The sequence below is a fragment of the Pinus tabuliformis genome, chromosome 6, assembly GCF_031772625.1.
Source record: "Pinus tabuliformis cultivar Carrire ecotype Pingquan chromosome 6, CPIR1, whole genome shotgun sequence".
In the NCBI taxonomy this organism is placed as follows: domain Eukaryota; kingdom Viridiplantae; phylum Streptophyta; class Pinopsida; order Pinales; family Pinaceae; genus Pinus; species Pinus tabuliformis.
In genome coordinates, this window is record NC_142292.1 from 1,843,054,660 (window position 1) to 1,843,073,346 (window position 18,687).

Sequence of the window (18,687 nt, forward strand, 5' to 3'; positions counted from 1 at the left end):
GGACTTTTCACCTAATTTTAGTTTGAGTCCTCTTTTAATGAAATTTCAGATTACATTTGATTTCATTTGAAATTGTGCATATATTACATTTGCATAGTTTTTAGGAGAATTGTGCATAGATTACATTGCACGGTTGGTCATGTTTTAAGGTTTCGAATTCAATTGGAATAGTGAGATTGAAAGATCTAGTTAGGAAGCTCTTTTTTTGTTGCACCTTTTCTTCCTGAATCATTTTTTTTCTTGCTTCCGATAGATATATCTTCATCGAAAGTGAAAGAGTTCTTGTTATCATGCTAGTTGCATCCTAGGGAATTCAGGTGAACTCATATAGTGATCATTGAAACTGAAACATAATTGAAGATCAACTTCTAAAATTTACTTAATCAATCTAAGGAGAATTTGGAACATTAACGAACACATAGAGGTCTAGGTTAGAGACGTGTTCTAGCATTTTAAATGTAGGAGTTGTCGTTACTTGTTTGCATTACATTATGGGGGTAGTTGGTATTCCACGTACGCAAGTATATCGGGTCATTCTCCACGTACCTTCAGGTATATCAAATGGTGCTCCACGTATGAAAAGTATATCAGAATACTTCTTATTGCACAAGACACATTAGATAACACTACTACAAACTGAACTTCCATGTACCTCTAGGTATGTTTTGGAAGTCCATTATAGGTTTTTCTCCCACCATAGGTAACCGAGTCGGCCGCCTTGTCCACTATGATACACTGAACACAATATTTGGGGAGATTGCCTGCACATACTAGAAATGGTATTCCATTGTTCACAGTGACTTCATAATCCTTTCTACCTAGTTACCCCCTTGATTTATTTTATGTTTTTAAAGTTCTAAAATTTATCAACCCATCATGGAAGAACACCCTCAACAACCCTGTCGTTCGCGTATAATGCAAAGATTGCCTCCTCTACTTCTTGAGGCAACACTTCGTCGTCGAAAGAATAAAAAGACGTAAACTACCAAAACTAGTACTTTAGAAGCTTCCCCTTCTGGAACTGCATATGAAATCACTCAACCAGAATCATTACTTCCCACAAGTATTGATCCCGAAATCACATCTTTACCAACTAGTGAGTCCAACACAGTCGAAACTTAAAGCCTTGAAGCTTCACTACCTGAAGTCATTGAACCTGAATTTCCTAATTCCAATACATTACAACTTGAGGTTATATAGCCCGAGGAACCTCAATTAACTAAACCTATTACTTCAGTGCGTTCTCTTTCTCTTCCTCTACCTTTGACCCAACCACCACCCATATATTTCGATCCCGACGGAGAAGTACTTCCACTTGATATTTTAAGTATTGAGGAAATTAATAAAGATTCTTGATCTTCATCTCCTGTCCATTTAATATGGAATCATCTTTATCAATCTCATCCTTTTCATACTCCTCATACTCCTCATACTCCAATACATGCTCTTACACCTAGCACTCCTCGTTTCAACCCACCTTTGAGTTTCCCTAAACAAACTTCTTTGGGAAGTTTAACCATGACTGAGTCATCGATGGTTTTTCAACCCATACCCGCTGTTATGAGTGAGTTAACCGAATTTGCAACTACTTCCATGTTTGCAACCTCACTTGAATTCCATTTGTATGGTGGTCCGCTAGTGCCACCTGGTTACCAGTTATTATTTAGAACCTTTTCTGGTGCGTCAACTAGTCCATGGAATTCTCCCTTGTCATCTTCATCTAGAATGTTATCCGATACTTGTTTGATGAGCGCCTCACCATATATTCCACCTATTGTGCCCCAACCTTCTTTGGAGAAACAATATGGTTCATTTGTTAGTGGATTGGGACATCTACAACAACCTACTCCATCCTATACTGGGTACTCCCCCCAGTTTCCTCCATATACTCCTTATCCCCCGGCAGGGGGGCTACTTGTTGTTGCCATGTCTCCATCTCCTGATAAAATTTCACAAATGGGTGCTCAATCCTATTCGAGTCCTCCATTCCCTAGAATGGATTCTTGGAATCCTATGTTTCTTGTTCAACTTGGTTTGGTTTTGAATCAAATTCCCACTTCACAACCTACCTTGGTCACACCCCAGGTTCCCACTTTCCAACCTATTCAATCTATGCCTCAACCTACCCAAGTTTTATCTCAAGTAAGTCAACTTGTCCAGGTTGTATCTCAAACACAACCTATTCCACTGATATTTTGGATCTCTCAAATCCCACCTTCCTAGCCTCTTCAGGGTGCGTTGAAAACCCCACCACTTGGTCAATCTATACCTCAAATGTAAGTGAATCAACCTGTATATGGTATGGCCCAAGTACCAACCAGTCAACCCAATGTAGGGATGATGCAAAATCCCTCTGGGAAACCATTCCAAAGTATCCCACAAATGCCTATTGGTCATACTATTATTATTAAAATTCCTTATCAAGGCCAACATATTCAAACACAACCATTCCAACCTTTTCAAGGTTATCAAGGAACTAGACCACCTGGCTATGCTTATCCTTGTTATCAAAATCCTCCAAGATCAAGGAACTAGACCACCTGGCTATGCTTATCCTGGTTATCAAAATCCTCCTTATCTTGGAATGAAAATTTTGGTTGCTCAACCCATTTCGTCATACCCAAGATATCCTCCAACGAACTTTAATAGGCAGTTTCCATTCGTGGAAACACTCGAATTACCAAATTTAAATTGGCTAATGAATGACCCTATTTTTCATTCTCCTTGGTGGTCGACCATTCCTACCAAATTGTCGAGCGATATTCCAAAATTCAATGGAAATCCTGGAGAAGACCCATCTACTCATGTTATGAAATATCATTTATGGTGTTCATCCAACTCCTTAAATGATGATTCAATTCGTTTATGGCTTTTCTAGAGGAATCTTACTGGTACGACAATAAAGTGGTATGTTGAATTTCCACAAGATTCATTTAACAATTTAAATGCCTTGGCAACTACATTTTTGACCCATTTTTAATTACCTATCCAATATGAAACTGGAACTGAACTTTTGACCTCTTTGAAATAGTATGACTCCACTCATATCTTTGATCATATTCATGACTGGAGGTGCCAGCGTTGGTTGGTCTAAAATTTCTTCTTTGACCAGTTATTAGCTGAATGGTTTATCAAATCTTTGTTACCATCCATAACTAAAGACGTTTCTAAAGGTGGAGTTGTTATTGAAGAGCAAGTCATTGCTCGTGCCCAATACCTTGATTTGATTTATACTCAATCTGGCACGCTCTACGACAAGATACCCAATGCTCTGCGACCTCAACACACTGTTCCACCACCTCCCACTAAAGAATCACATGCCACTGATGGTGTGATTGGTTCTGCTAGTCAACAGACAGTGAGTAAACTATTTGGTTCATCTCCTGTTGTGGCTACTCAAAACCCATCCTCTGCTACTCCTGCGACTACTTCTGAGATTAATGTCGTTCAATCCACGAAAGGCAAATCTCAACAACTTGAAAGTAAGAATAAAGGTAAAGGAAAGAAGAAGAAAGACAATTCTTTGCAGGAAAAACAAAATAATTAGTCTCCTAAAGACAAACGAAAGCCTCATTATCCTTGCCTTATTTGTAATGAGGAACATTTTACTCGGGACTATCCACATCGGGTGGAAGTTAATCAATTCCTGAATTCATCATCTAACACACCTACTGTATTAAACAATACCTTTCCCAACCAGGATACAAATATGGTTGCACGAGATCCAGCTTCCTCTTCTGAGGTTATGATGTTATCTTCCACCAAACATAGAGACAAGATCATGGTGGCTATGAGAAATAAAGACTATGGTAACCTAAATCCCTCGAATGGTAAGGCTACTGATAAAACTACTAGTTCCACTCAATTTTCTTCAGATCCTTCTCCAAATGTGATACCGATTTAATTAACCATTAAACCTCCTGAAGGTGTTATTCACAGATCCCCATTTAATCCTCATGCGAGAGTTGCTCAAAATTACAACATAGTTCAGGACTTGGCCCAAGCTCCTTTTGCTATGTCAACTCTCGAGGTATTGCGGAATTTTCTTGTTCAAAAGAGGTTGTTGCTTGCAAAAATTGGAGGGATAGATCCGTTAGATTCGAATCTTGTGGTTTTTAATCGTGAGAATCATACTCCCGAACTTCCACCCCAATTGAAATTCATGATCTAGGTTATTTTTCGAAGTAAAACTATCCATCAGACAATTGTGGATGAAGGTGCTTTGACTTGTGTCATGTCATTTTCATGTTGGAAAGCTATTGGTTCTCCACAACTTAATCAGCCACCCACCACTCTTAAAGCTTTTGATGGAAGATGTTTCAAACCTTACGAAAAATTGAATACATTACAAGTATAATTAGCTGGAAAAACAGTTTCAGTAGAAGTTGAAGTTATAGATGGAACTTTATATTATAACCTTTTACTGGGTGCAATCACACATGAATTTATGCCATGGAAAATGTTGTCTAAACTTATTTTAGGATGATTGCTTTCCCTCACCGGGGGACATCGTGGACATTGACCAACTTACCTTTTTTTCCAATAATTCTCAAACTACTGGAAGCATATCACTTGTGGGTGAATCCTCTCAGTCCTATCAACATGTCAGAGTTGGATTACTAAAAGATTCCTCTTTGATGGAAAATTTGTCACTCCCTCCTCCTGATATTCCAAATCCAGTTGCCTTTGTTAATATGGTTTCCTCTTGTACTTTTTCCATTCAATCTTTGGATAGTACCAAAGGTCATACTCAATTTCATGCTTTCCCCATCCAACAAAGTGCATCTTTGTCCGAGTACTATGAAATATGTTGTGCGTATGGACACCTCCCCTGCCCATGTCCTATCCTACAAAAATACTCAAGTGTCCCAAACAATGTCTTCTACAAATTTTGCGAGTCACCAACTCATCACACAAATCAGTGTAGAGCTTTGGATGCTCTGGCTGATGGAATGGATCATTATGCCTTTAGAATAAATGAAGCTCCTTGAAGGCGAGGAGGTGGAGGAACAAGGGGGGAAGGACTGGAGGAAGAGGTCCAATACATTGCTATAACTGTGACCAAGAGGGACACGTCACCCACGACTGTTTGTTACCCAGAAGGCATTGGTCTTCACAATGTAGAGTGAACACACATGCAATAGAGGATTGTCTCGACTTGATCACTAGGTGGGAGGAGCATAATGGGCAGAGAGGAGCAAACTTGATCAATGTAGAGCCTCGAGAACCTGATCCAGTGCCTATGTCTAATATCAATATAATCACTTGAGGAGGAAAGAGAATGGGAGCAGACTCTGATGTCCTTGAGCAACCAATGGTGATCAGACTTGCATTGCACAAGGGGTCCTATAACTCTACGCATTAGAAAGAATAGTATAGATATGTGACAAAAAATTTCAAGCAGCTGGCACCAACCCATAAACCTTGATAAAAATGACCAGAGCAATCAAGGTTAGGAAGCCCAAGGCCCTCAAGGGACGTGCCCAGCCTATGCTAGACTGGTTTAAGTTATTCTTACAAATTATGGGCGATGAGCAGATGTCGGGGAAGTTACAGAAGAAACTTAAGGCTATTGTTAAGGATGGAGATCTTGCAAAGGGACTTATCTCTACAAATTTTTCAAAAAGGAACTCCAGATGAGTTCGGCGAAATAAAAGGAAGACTGGAAGGGAATTCTGGGTTGATGCTCATATTGCAGGGTTCCAGATCAAGGATTCTATGCTAGATTTGGGCTTTGATGTTAACATCCTACCAAGGAAGACTTGGGAAGCCCTTGGGAAACCAAAAATAGAATTTTCCCCAATTCTTTTGTGAATGGGCAATTAATATTTGTATTATTCCTGTTGGATTTGTTGTTGGGTGTTGAGCCTGATTATCATCCTAATTGTTCAAAGGATTTTGGTTTCAGCTGTGATGGATCCTTATTCCTAACAGGGTGGCAACTCTGCCCATATGATTGTCGTCAGGGGGGTCCAGTGGGACACCCCCCCAGTAGGGGTTTAGAGGTAGCACCCCTGAAGCTAAAATAAGATGAAAAATTGCCTTGTAAAATATTGTAATTTCGTAGTCAATCTGGGCTATTCATTAGGCAGATCACCTGATGGTATAAGTTATGTTAATTTAGGGTTTTTTTCTCTGGAAGGTAACCCTTGGTTTATATGAGGGAATTTCATTGTGGTTGTGTATAATTATCTCGAGTAAGAAAGAGAAAAGAAATCGTGCGAGATAAAAGAAGAAATTACAATGGATCTAATGTAGGTTGTATCTCTTCATTTTGCTGGATAATACAAAAGGAAGGACTGGCTATTTCTCTATGGACACAACCCAAATTGGGTGAACAACGTGTATCTATGTCTCTCTTATTTTATGTGTTTCTGTGTTTTTGTTTCCACAATATTGTATGTGTTTCATTGCTCCATTAATTATTTTTCTGACAATTGGGATGAGAGCCAAAGGTGTATTTGGCTGATAAACTCATAGGAGAGAAGGGTTCCTAGTTCGAGTGGGAGCAATGGCAGAAGGTGGTATGTTTACGGTCAGGAAATTTAATGACCAAAAATACTAGTTTTGGAAGATGCAGATGGAAGATTATCTATGTCAGAAAGATATGTACTACCATTGATCGGAAAATCAAAGAAGCTGACAAGTATGACAGATGAAGAATGGGATCTCCTCGATAGAAAGGAACTAGGAACAATACGACTATCCCTGGCAGCATCAGTGGCATTCAAAATTTAAAAGGAAACAACAACAAAAGGTTTAATGACAACATTGGCCAAACTATATGAAATACCCTAGACCTCAAATAAGGTATTTCTTATGAAGTGTCTATCTAATATGAAGATGTTAGAAGGTGGATCCATTAATGACCATTTAAATGAATTTAACACAATTACCAATCAATTACGTTTTGTAGGGGTAAACTTTGATGATGAAGTTAGGGCTCTTTTATTTCTGTGGTCACTGCCAGAAAGTTTGAATGGCTTAGTTATGGATATTAGTAACTCTGTCTCTGTATCTAGTACTTAAAAGTTTGATGATGTTGTTGGTGCCATCCTTAATGAGGAAATGCAAAGGAAAATATCAAGTGAGACATCAGGTAATGCTTTGACTGTAGAGACTAGGGGAAGAAAAATGGAAAGAGGAAAGAGCCCAAGACGTTACAGTAAGTCAAGGAAAGGCAGATCCAAGTCTAGATTGGGGATAGTGTGCTGGAAATGTGGGAAGAAAGGACACCTGAAGAGAGATTGTAAGTCTTGAAAGGGAAAAGAAGGAGATGGACATCAAGGGAACAATCAAGAAGTGAATGTAATAGACGATGTGTTGCAAGATGCTCTGATTCTTTCATCATAAAATATTATTGATGCTTGGGGAGTAGATTCAGGGGCTTCATTCCATGCCACACTTGATAGGAAACATTTTCATGACTATGTTCAAGGAGAGTTTGGACATGTTCATTTGGGTGATGATAAACCTTGTAAAATTATTATAATGGGTAAAGTTTTTATAAAGCAACAAAATGGAAACCAATGGCTATTAAAGGAGGTAAAGCATGTTCCAAATCTGAGGAAAAATCTAATTTCAACAAGGCAATTGGGGGTGAAGGCTATGTAACTACATTTATAGACAAAAACTGGAAGGTCACAAAAGGAGCCCTAGTAATAGCAAAATGACAAAAGGTTGGTACGTTGTATTTATGCAATGGTATTTCTAATTATGTTAGTGATTTAACCTCCACAAGAGTCGATACGACACTATGGCGTTATAGGTTTGAGAACATGAGTGAGAAGGGGATGCAAATTCTTCACGCAAGAAATTTGTTGCGAGGTTTGAAGCATGTTGATTTGTATTTTTATGAAAATTGTCTTAATGAAAAACATAAGAGAGTCAAATTTGTCAGGGTTGGGAAGGAAAAGAAGAGCAAAAAATTAGAGCTTGTGCATGTAGATGTATGGGGACCTTCTTAGGTATCATCTCTTGGTGGCTCTCGCTATTATATTAATTTTATTGATGATGCAACTAAGAAAACCGAGATTTATTATATTTAGAATAAATATGACGTTTTTTATACTTTCAGGAAATGGAAAGCTTTGGTTGAGAATGAGATAGGAAATAAGTTGAATTGTGTTAGATTAGACAATGGAGGTGAATAATGCAACAAAGAGTTTGATAACTGCTATTAAGAGCATGGAATTCATAAAGGAAGACAGTTCCAGGAACACCACAGGAAAATGGTGTGTTAGAAAGGATGAACAAGACAATTATGGAGTGTGCAAGGTGCAGGAGATTGCATGCAGGATTGCCCTTACAATTTTGAGCATATGTTGTAGATATTGTTGGTTATCTAATAAAAAGAGGCCCTTCAAGTTCCTTGGATGGTGGTATTCCAAAGTAGGCATGGACAGGTAAAAAGGTAACTACTCATTTTTAAAGACTTTCGGTTGTGAATCCTTTGTCCACATTAATAAAGAAAATAGAACAAAGGTTGAGGCAAAATCAAAGAAATGTAATTTTACTGGATATGGTGTTAATGATTTTGGTTATCACTTATATGATTATGAAAATCACAAAATCATTAGGAGTAGATATGTCATATTCAATGAAAAGGTCTTGTATAATGATCATATGCAGGGAAATAAACAGGGAAAAAAAATCAAAGAATACACAGTGCTTGATGAGATCACAAAAAAAGTGAAGGTGCTTGAAAGTTATAATGATCAGCAACCACAAAAACAACAACATGCACCTTAAACACTTTAAAGTGGTGTCAGAAGATCTACTAGGATAAGTAGACCCCCTGAACAATACTCTCCTTCATTATATTATGTATTGTTGACAGATTTTGGTGAACCAGAAAGATATGAAGAAGAAATTTAGGTAGAAATCATGAAAAAGTGGGAGAAAACCATGGAATAAGAGATGGACTCTTTGATGCGTAACCAGACTTGGGACTTAGTCAAGTTGCCTGCAAGTAAAACACCATTGTAGAATAAATGGGTTTACAGGTTGAAGGAAGAAGATGGATGTATAAGGAAAGACTTGTGGTGAAGGGGTTTGAACAAAATAAAGGTGTAGACTTTGATGAAATTTTTTCTCCTATTGTTAAAATGACTTCAATTAGAACTATTTTAAGTCTAGTGGCATCAGAAGATTTTCATTTTGAGAAGTTAGATGTAAAGACAACCTTTCTCCATGGGGATTTGGAGGAAGAAATATATATGCAGTAGCCACAAGGGTATGAGGTTAAAGGAAAGGAGAAATTAATGCGCAAATTGAAGAAGAGATTGTATGGCTTAAAACAGGCTCGAAGGTAGTGGTATCTAAAATTTGACAGGTTTATGTCTGAACAACGTTATACTAGATGTCACTTTGACCATTGTGTTTATCTTAAAAGAAAAAATGATGGCAGCTATATTATATTGTTATTGTATGTAGATGACATGCTCGTTGCAGGGTCTAACATGTAGGAAATAAATGTGCTCAAAGGAAAATTGTCAAATTCTTAAGCAATGAATGATTTGGGTGCTGCAGTGTAGGTTTTAACCCCATACATAAATTACCTGCATACGAATTCTAAAAACAGAAAATAAACAATGGCAAGAAAATAACACATAAAAAGAATATACACAGAGACTTTTCCCTAGATTTCAAAACTGGGACTACTAGATTGATTTTTCATTATGTTCCTTTTAATGTTACAATACATATATATACATGCCAAAGCATCCATAAACCCCAATCCATTAACACTGGATTAGAACATTACCGTAGTTACCTTGACCAGTTCTACAAAATACCATGGACCGAAAACCATCGCACCCAAAACCATGTGCGAAATCCATGCACAAAACCATAGGTAGGTCTACCCACCTAATATAGGGTCCAATTTTTTTTTATAGCACAACCCAACATTCTCCCACTTGTTGTTTTCTTTCCACAGGGGGCCACATGAGAGCTTAGTCATTGATCCAACCCTGCAATGCCCATTGCTTGTCCACACTAAGAGAACTTCTCAGAGCTCACAGATTTTGTCAATGCACCTGCATTATTCTTCAAAGTGCCCACCTTTACCAGCGAAACCTTTTTTTCTTATACCATATCCCTCACAAAGTGATATTAAACATCAATGTGCTTTGTCTTTGAATGATAAGCAAGGTTCTTTGCTAAGAAAATTGCACTTTGGCTGTCACAGTCTATCCTTATAGCTCGCTGTACTAAATGCATACTCGAACACAATCTCTGCAACCAAACTGCTTCCTTGCTTGCATGAGTGGCTGCCATGTATTCTGCCTCTATAGTTGACAATGCCACTACATATTATATCTTACTCATCCAAATGACAGCACCTCTGAATAGGTTAAACACATACCCACTTGTATATCTTCTCTGATCCAGAACTCCATCCCAGTCTGCATCAACAAAGCCACGAATGTCCAAAACCCTGTCCAGTCCTAGTATTCCTTGGTAGCATAAACCATAATCACTAGTGCCATACCTGAAAACTTGCTTCACTGTTGTCCAATGCTTCTTCCCTGGTTTTGACATAAACCTGCTCAATACTCACATTGCATGTGCAATGTCTGGTCTAGTACAAATCATCGCATACATCAGGCTACCGACTACACTTGCATTTGGAACACGAGACATGTCCTCTTTCTCTTCTTTTGTCTTGGGACACTGTCCAGCAAATAACTTTACACCTACAGGAATAGGAACCTTCACCGGTTTACTATCTTGCATATTAAACCTCTGCAGTATTATCTCGACATACTTCCTCTAGTTTAACTAGAGCTTCCTCTTTGCCTGATCTCGTTCAATTTCCATGCCCAAAATATAGTTTGCAGCACCAAGATCTTTCATGTCGAATTTTGAGGACAATTGGGTCTTCAAATCCTGGATAATTTCTTTGTCATTTCCAACCATCAACATATCATCCACATACAAGACTAGATAAATAACATGGTCACTAATTAATTTAAAATATACGCAGTGATCTGCTTTGCTTCTGGTGAAGCCAAGTCATCGTATAAATGTATTGAATTTCTGATACCACATCCTTGGTGAATGTTTTAACCCAAACAAATACTTTTTTTAACTTGCATACTAGTTCTTTCTTACCCTTCGCCGCAAAGACTTCAGGTTGCTTAATGTAGATCTCTTCTTCTAGATCCCCGCAAAGAAATGTTGTCTTCACATCCATTTGTTCTACCTCAAAATCAAAGCCAACAACAACAGATAAAAGTAATCTAATAGAAGATACCTTGTCAACAGGAGAAAAAATATCACCAAAATCAATTCTCGACACCTGGGAATAACCTTTTGCTACCAATCGAGCTTTGTATTTCTCCACCTTCCCTTCTAAATTCATCTTCTTCTTGAACACCCATTTGTTGCAAATGGGTTTCCTTCCAGTCGACAACTCCACCAGATTCCAAGCCTCATTTTTGTGCAAAGATGAAATTTCATCAACCATGGCCTCTTTCCAGAGTTTTCCATCCTTTGAATCTACTATTTCCTTCACAGTTCTGGGATCATCATCAATATTAGATAAATAAAAATTTGAACAGAAAGCAGATGGACTATACCTTTCCTGCTTCCTTCTTTCTCGAATTGATCTTCTCACAACCAGAGTTTGTGGCTTTTCATCTTCTGATTCCTCTTCTACTGTAGAGTTTGATTCTTCCTCCTTTAGCTCAAAATCTATCTTCTCAGGTTCCTCTGGTAGGACTTCATGTTTAATAACATATTTCACCTCTCTAAACACCACATCTCGGTTGTACACAACCTTCCTTGTTACTGGGTTCCAAAGCTTAACCTTTTAAACCATTCTTATACCCAATAAAGATTCACTTTTCAGATTTACTATCCAACTTTGTTCTTTTCTACTTTCTAACATGTACATATGCATCACATCCAAATACCCTCAGATGTGAAAGAGAAGGTTTCTTACCAATCCATACCTCTTGTGGAGTCTTATCCTCTAACGCTGATGAAGGTGATCTGTTGACTAGGTAACATGCAGTGTTGGGTGTGGAACCTGATTATCTTCTATATTCAAAGGTATCGCCGCATTGGACCCTAGTTCGTAGTGGGGTAGAAACGCTGCCCCTAAAATATTCACTGCACGGGGGGTCCGGGGGAGGGGGGCCGGTGGCTGCGACCTTTGGGAGCCCCCCCTGGTGGGGGGATTGGGGGAAATGCTCCCGAAGCTAAAAACTAGATGTAAAATTTCCTTGTAAAATGTTGTAATTTCGTAGTCAATCTGGGCCCTTCATTAGGCAGATATCTGACAGTAGAAGCTATGTTTAATTTAGGGTTTTTTTCCCTAGAAGGCAACCCCTTGCTATATATGAGGGAATTGTATTGCATCTATATATATCTGTATTTTGAGTGAGGAAGAGAGAGGAGATTGAGAGTGAAGAGAGAATTACAGCAGATCTGCTGTAGGTTGTATCTCTTCAGTTTGCTAGATAATATAAAAGGAAGGACTGGCTGTTTCTCCGTGGACGTAGCCCAAACTGGGTGAACCACATATATCTGTGTCTCTCTTGCTTTATGCATTTTCTGTGTTTATATTTTTGCAATATTTTATGTGTTCAATTGCTCTGTAATATATAATTTTCTAACAATTGGTATCAGAGCCGAAGGTCTATTTGGTTGATAAACTTGCAGGAGAGAAGGGTTCCTAGTTCGAGTGGGAGCAATGGCGGAAGATGGTAGGTTTAGGGTCGAAAAATTTAACGGCCAAAACTACCAGCTGTGGAAGATGCAGATGGAAGATTATCTATATTAGAGAGATCTGTACCAACCATTGAGTGGAAAGGCAAAGAAGCCGATGAGTATGACAGACACAGAATGGGATATTCTCGACAGAAAGGCACTTGGAACAATACGGTTGTGCCTAGCGGCATCGGTAGCATTTAATATTTCAAAGGAAATGACAATATAGGGTTTAATGTCGACATTGGCCAAACTATATGAAAAACCCTCAGCCTCAAATAAGGTATTTCTTATGAAGCATTTATTTAATATGAAAATGTCAGAAGGTGGATCTATTGCTAATCATTTAAATGAATTTAATACAGTTACCAGTCAGTTAAGTTCTATAGGGGTAACTTTTGATGATGAAGTTAGGGCTCTGTTATTTCTATGCTCATTGCCAGAAAGTTGGAATGGTTTAGTTATGTCCATTAGTAACTCTATCTCTAGATCTAGTACTTTAAAGTTTGATGATGTTGTTGATGCATTCCTTAGCAAGGAAATGCGACGGAAAAGCTCCGGTGAGACATCAGGTAATGCTTTGACTACAAAGACTAGGGGAAGGAAAATGGAAAGAGCAAAGAGCCATGGATATCACAGTAAGTCAAGAAAAGGCATATACAAGTCCAGATCAGGGATAGTGTGCTAGAAATGCGGGAAGAAAGGACACCTGAAAAAAGACTACAAGTCTTGGAAGGGAAAAGAAGGAGACACGCAACAAGAAAATAATCATGAAGCAAATGTAACAGGTGATGTGTTGCAAGATGCTTTGATTATTTCTTTAGAAAATATTATTGATGCCTGGGTGGTAGATTCAGGGGCCTCATTCCATGCCACACCTGATAGGAAACTTTTTCATGATTATGTTCAAGGAGAGTTTGGACATGTTCGATTGGGTGATGATAAACCTTGTGAAATCATTGGAATGGGTACAGTTTTCATAAAACAGAAAAATAGAAATCAATGGCTATTGAAGGAGGTAAGGCATGTTCCAGATCTGAAGAAAAATTTGTTTTCAACAGGGCAGTTGGGAGGTGAAGGTTGTGTAACTACTTTCATAGATAAAACCTGGAAGGTCACTAAAGGATCCCTGGTAATGGCAAAAGGAGAAAAGGTTGGTACATTGTATTTATGTAATGGTATTTCTAATTCTGTTAATGCTTTAACCTCTATAGGAGAAGATACAACATTGTGGCAACATAGGCTCAGGCACATGAGTGAGAAGGGGATGCAGATTCTTCACTCAAGAAATTTGTTGCCAGGTTTGAAGCATGTTGATTTAAAATTCGATGAGAATTGTGTTTATGGAAAACAGAAGAGAGTCAAATTCCTCAGAGTTGGGAAATAAAAGAAGAGTGAAAAATTAGAGCTTGTGCATACAGATGTATGGGGACCTGCTCAGGTATCATCTCTTGGTGGCTCTTGTTATTATGTTACTTTTATTGATGATGCAACTAGAAAAACCTGTATTTATTGTATTCGAAATAAATCTGATGTATTTGATACTTTCAAGAAATGGAAAGCTTTGGTTGAAAATGAGACAGGAAAAAGGTTGAAGTGTCTCAGATCAGACAATGGAGGTGAATATTGCAGCGAAGAGTTTGATAGGTACTATTCAGAGAATGGAATTCGTAGAGAGAAGACAATTCCAGTAACACCACAAGAAAATGGTGTGTCAGAAAGGATGAACAGGACAATCATGGAGCGTGCAAGGTGCATGAGATTGCATGCATGATTGCCTTTAAAATTTTGGGCATATGCTGTAGATACTGCTGTTTATCTAATAAACAGAGGGCCTTCAAGTTCCTTGGATGGTGGTATTCCAGAGGAGGCATGGACAGGTAAAAAGGTAAACTACTCATTTTTAAAAACTTTTGGTTGTGAAGCCTTTGTCCACATTAATAAAGAAAATAGAACAAAGCTTGAGGTAAAATCAAAGAAATGTACTTTTATTGGATATGGTGTTAATGATTTTGGTTATCACTTTTATGATTATGAAAAACACAAAATCATTAGGAGTAGAGATGTCATATTCAATGAAAAGGTTTTGTATAAGGATCAGCTGCAGGAAAAGAAATAAGAAAAAGAAAACAAATAATACACAATGCTTGATGAGATCACAGGAAAAGTGATGGTGCCCGAAAATCATAATGATCAATGGCCAAAACAAAAACCACAACAGCAACAAGCACCTCAAACACCTGTAAGTGGTGTTAGAAGATTTACCCGGATAAGTAGACCCCCTGAACGATACTCTCCTTCATTATATTATGTATTGTTGACTGATTTTGGTGAACCATAATGTTATGAAGAAGCAGTGCAGGTAGAAACCAGGAAGAAGTGGGAGCAAGCCATGAAAGAAGAGATGGACTCCTTAGCACATAACCAGACTTGGGACTTAGTCAGGTTTCCTGCAGGTAAAACAACATTGCAGAATAAATGGGTTTACAAGTTGAAGGAAGAAGATGGAGGTAGAAAAAGGTATAAAGCTAGACTTGTGGTGAAAGGGTTTGCATAGAAAAAGGGTATAGACTTTGATGAGATATTTTCTCCTGTTGTTAAAATGACTTCAATCAAAACTATTTTAAGTCTAGTAGCAACTAAAGATTTGCATCTTGAGCAGTTAGATGTAAAGACAACCTTTCTCCATGGTGATTTGGAGGAAGAGATATATATGCAGCAACCACAAGGATATGAGGTAAAAGGGAGGGAGAAACTAGTGTGTAGGTTGAAGAAGAGCTTGTATGGATTAAAACAGGCCCCAAGGCAATGGTATCTAAATTTGACAGGTTTATGTCTGAACAAGGTTATACTAGATGTCACTCTAATCATTGTGTTTATCTCAAAATAAAAAATGATGGTAGCTATATTATATTGTTATTGTATGTAGATGACATGCTTATTGCAGGTTCTAACATGCAGGAAATAAATGTGCTCAAAAGAAAATTGGCAAACCCATTTGCAATGAAGGATTTGGGAGTTGCAAAACAAATCCTTGGTATGAGAATAACTGGAGACATGAAGAATCACAAATTAACATTGTCTCAAAGTGAGTACATAGAAAATGTGTTGAAAATGTTTAACATGCAGAATGCAAAACCAGTTAGTATACCTTTGGCTATCCATTTCAAATTAAGTAAGGAGGAGTGTCCCAAGACTCAGGAAGAAATGGCTCATATGTCTAAAGTTCCATATGCATCAATAGTTGGAAGCTTAAGTATGTAATGGTCTGCACAAGGCCTGATATTGCACATGCAGTGGGAGTTGTAAGAAGGTACATGAACAATCCAGGAAAAGAACATTGGATGGCAGTGAAGTGGATTCTCAGGTATTTGAGAGGTACCACAAATCAAGCATTATGCTTTGGTTGTTAAAACATTGCTCTATAGGGATATGTTGATGCAGATATGGCGGGTGACAAAGATAACAGGAGGAGCACAATTGGGTATGTGTTTACTATAGGTGGAACAACTGTTAGTAGGGTCTCAAAAACTGCAAAGTATGGTTGCACTCTCAACAACAAAAGCATAGTATGTTGCTGCTAGAGAGGCTAGTAAAGGAATGATTTGGTTACAAAGGTTTCTAGATGAATTGGGTAAGAAGTAGGAGTTGGGCAGGTTATACAGTGATAGCTAGAGTGCCATACATCTTGCAAAGAACTCTGCATTTCATTCCAAGACTAAGCATATACAACTCAAGTACCATTTCATACGGTCAATGTTGGAAGATGAACAATTGAAGCTGGAAAAGATACACACTAGCTAGAATCCTGCAGATATGTTAACAAAAATTGTAACTAGGGAGAGACTGAGAATTTGCTTAGTTTCAAGTGGTCTTCAAGTATGATGAAGAAGACGAGAAACAGCTAGGTCCAAGTGGAGTCATTATCCAACAAATGAAGTAGTTGTGGAGTTGCTATAATTAGTCTCAAAGTGGGAGATTGTTGGGTGTAGAGCCTGATTATCTTTTGTATTCAAAGGTATCGCCACATTGGACCCCAATTCGTAATGGGGTGGCAATGCCGTCCGTAAAATATTCGCTGCAGGGGGGGTCCAGGGAGGGGCGGCTGTGACCTTTGGGAGCCCCCCCTGGTGGGGGGATCGAGGGTAGTGCCCCCGAAGCTAAAAAATAGATGTAAAATTGCCTTGTAAAATGTTGTAATTTCATAGTCAATCTGGGCCGTTCATTAGGAGGAGATCTGATGGTAGAAGTTATGTTTAATTTAGGTTTTTTTAACCCTAGAAGGCAACCTCTCGCTATATATGAGGGAACTGTATTGCATCTATATATATCTGTATTCTGAGTGAGGAAGAGAGAGGAGTTTGAGAGCAAAGAGGGAATTACAGTGGATCTGCTATAGGTTGTATCTCTTCAATTTGCTGGATAATATAAAAGGAAGAACTGGCTATTTCTCCATGGACGTAACCCAAATTGGGTGAACCACGTATATCTGTGTCTCTCTTGTTTTATGTGTTTTCTGTGTTTATATTTTTGCATTATTTTATTTGTTCCATTGCTTTGTAATATATAATTTTCTAACATGTAGTCTCCACCGCCTCTGCCCAGAATTCTTGTCCTAACCCGACACCACTGAGCATGCTTCTTGCCCTTTCCATCAATGTCTTGTTCATTATTTCTGCAACTCCATTTTGCTGAGGTATGTATGGAGTAGTCTTCTGCCGTGCTATACCACACTTCTTACAGAACTCTTCAAATTCCTTCTTGCAAAACTCTCCACCGTTATCTGTCCTCAACACCTTTATCTTCTTCTCTATCTGGTTTTCCATCAGAGCCTTAAATTCTTTAAACCTATCAAAGACTTCAGATTTCTTCTTGAGGAAATATATCCATGTATTCCTTGAGAAGCCATCTATAAATGATACATAGTACATAGACTTACCCAATTATGGAATCGACACAGGTCTAAACACATCACTGTGCACAAGCTCTAATATCTGTTTCACCCTCTTACCACCAGAGGGGAAACTCGCCCGATTCTGCTTCCCATATACACAATTTTCACATAAATCAAAATCTAGAGAGCTATTAGACATACCTTCTACCATACCTTTACCATGAAGTATTCGAAGGCCCTTCTCTCCAATATGTCCAAGCCTTTGATGCCATAACATGGTCTTTTCTCGAGAGACCACTAGATTTTCTGCTCCACTTTCAGGAACCACAAAATTGTTTCACCCATCAATAACAATGCTACCTTGCATCTTGTACAGAGTTCCAATCTGAACTCCCCGCATCAATACCAGTGCTCCTTGAACCATCTTGCAGGTATCTTTGTCGAACACTGTTTTTACACCTGCATCGTCCATCTTGTTTACAGAAAGCAGATTACTGACCAATGCAGGAATATGCAAAACACCTAGAAGTGTTCTAATCCTTCCACCTTGCAACTTCAACTTGGATTTTTTGCAACCAACGATTCTAGCCTTCCTGTTATCCCCTAAGAAGACATCACCACCATCATATTTCTCATACTCGCAAAACCACTCTCTATGGGGAGTGAAGTGAAGGGATGCACCTGAGTCAATCAACCATGGCTCTTGATCTACATGTGTACTTGAAGAAGAAGAATCCAAGTACACATCCCCACCTTCATCTGAGGTGGTTTCTGCCTTTGCAAAAGGAGCATTATCAGATCCCTTTCCTTTCTCAGGAGCTTTAGATCTACAGTCCCTTTTGTAGTTCCCTTCCTTTTCGCATTTCTAGCACATCTTAATAGGTTTTGCTTGGAGATTTAGATCTTCCACTCGAGGACTTATTTTTGTTTCAGTTCTGGGACCGTCCTCGTACAATCAAGGCATCACCATTCTGGATCTCCATATTTTTCCGTCTCATCTCCTTCGTAAGTAAGGATGAGACTATTTCATCAAACTGCAAGGAAGTTGCATTGCTACCTATTGCAACAACCAA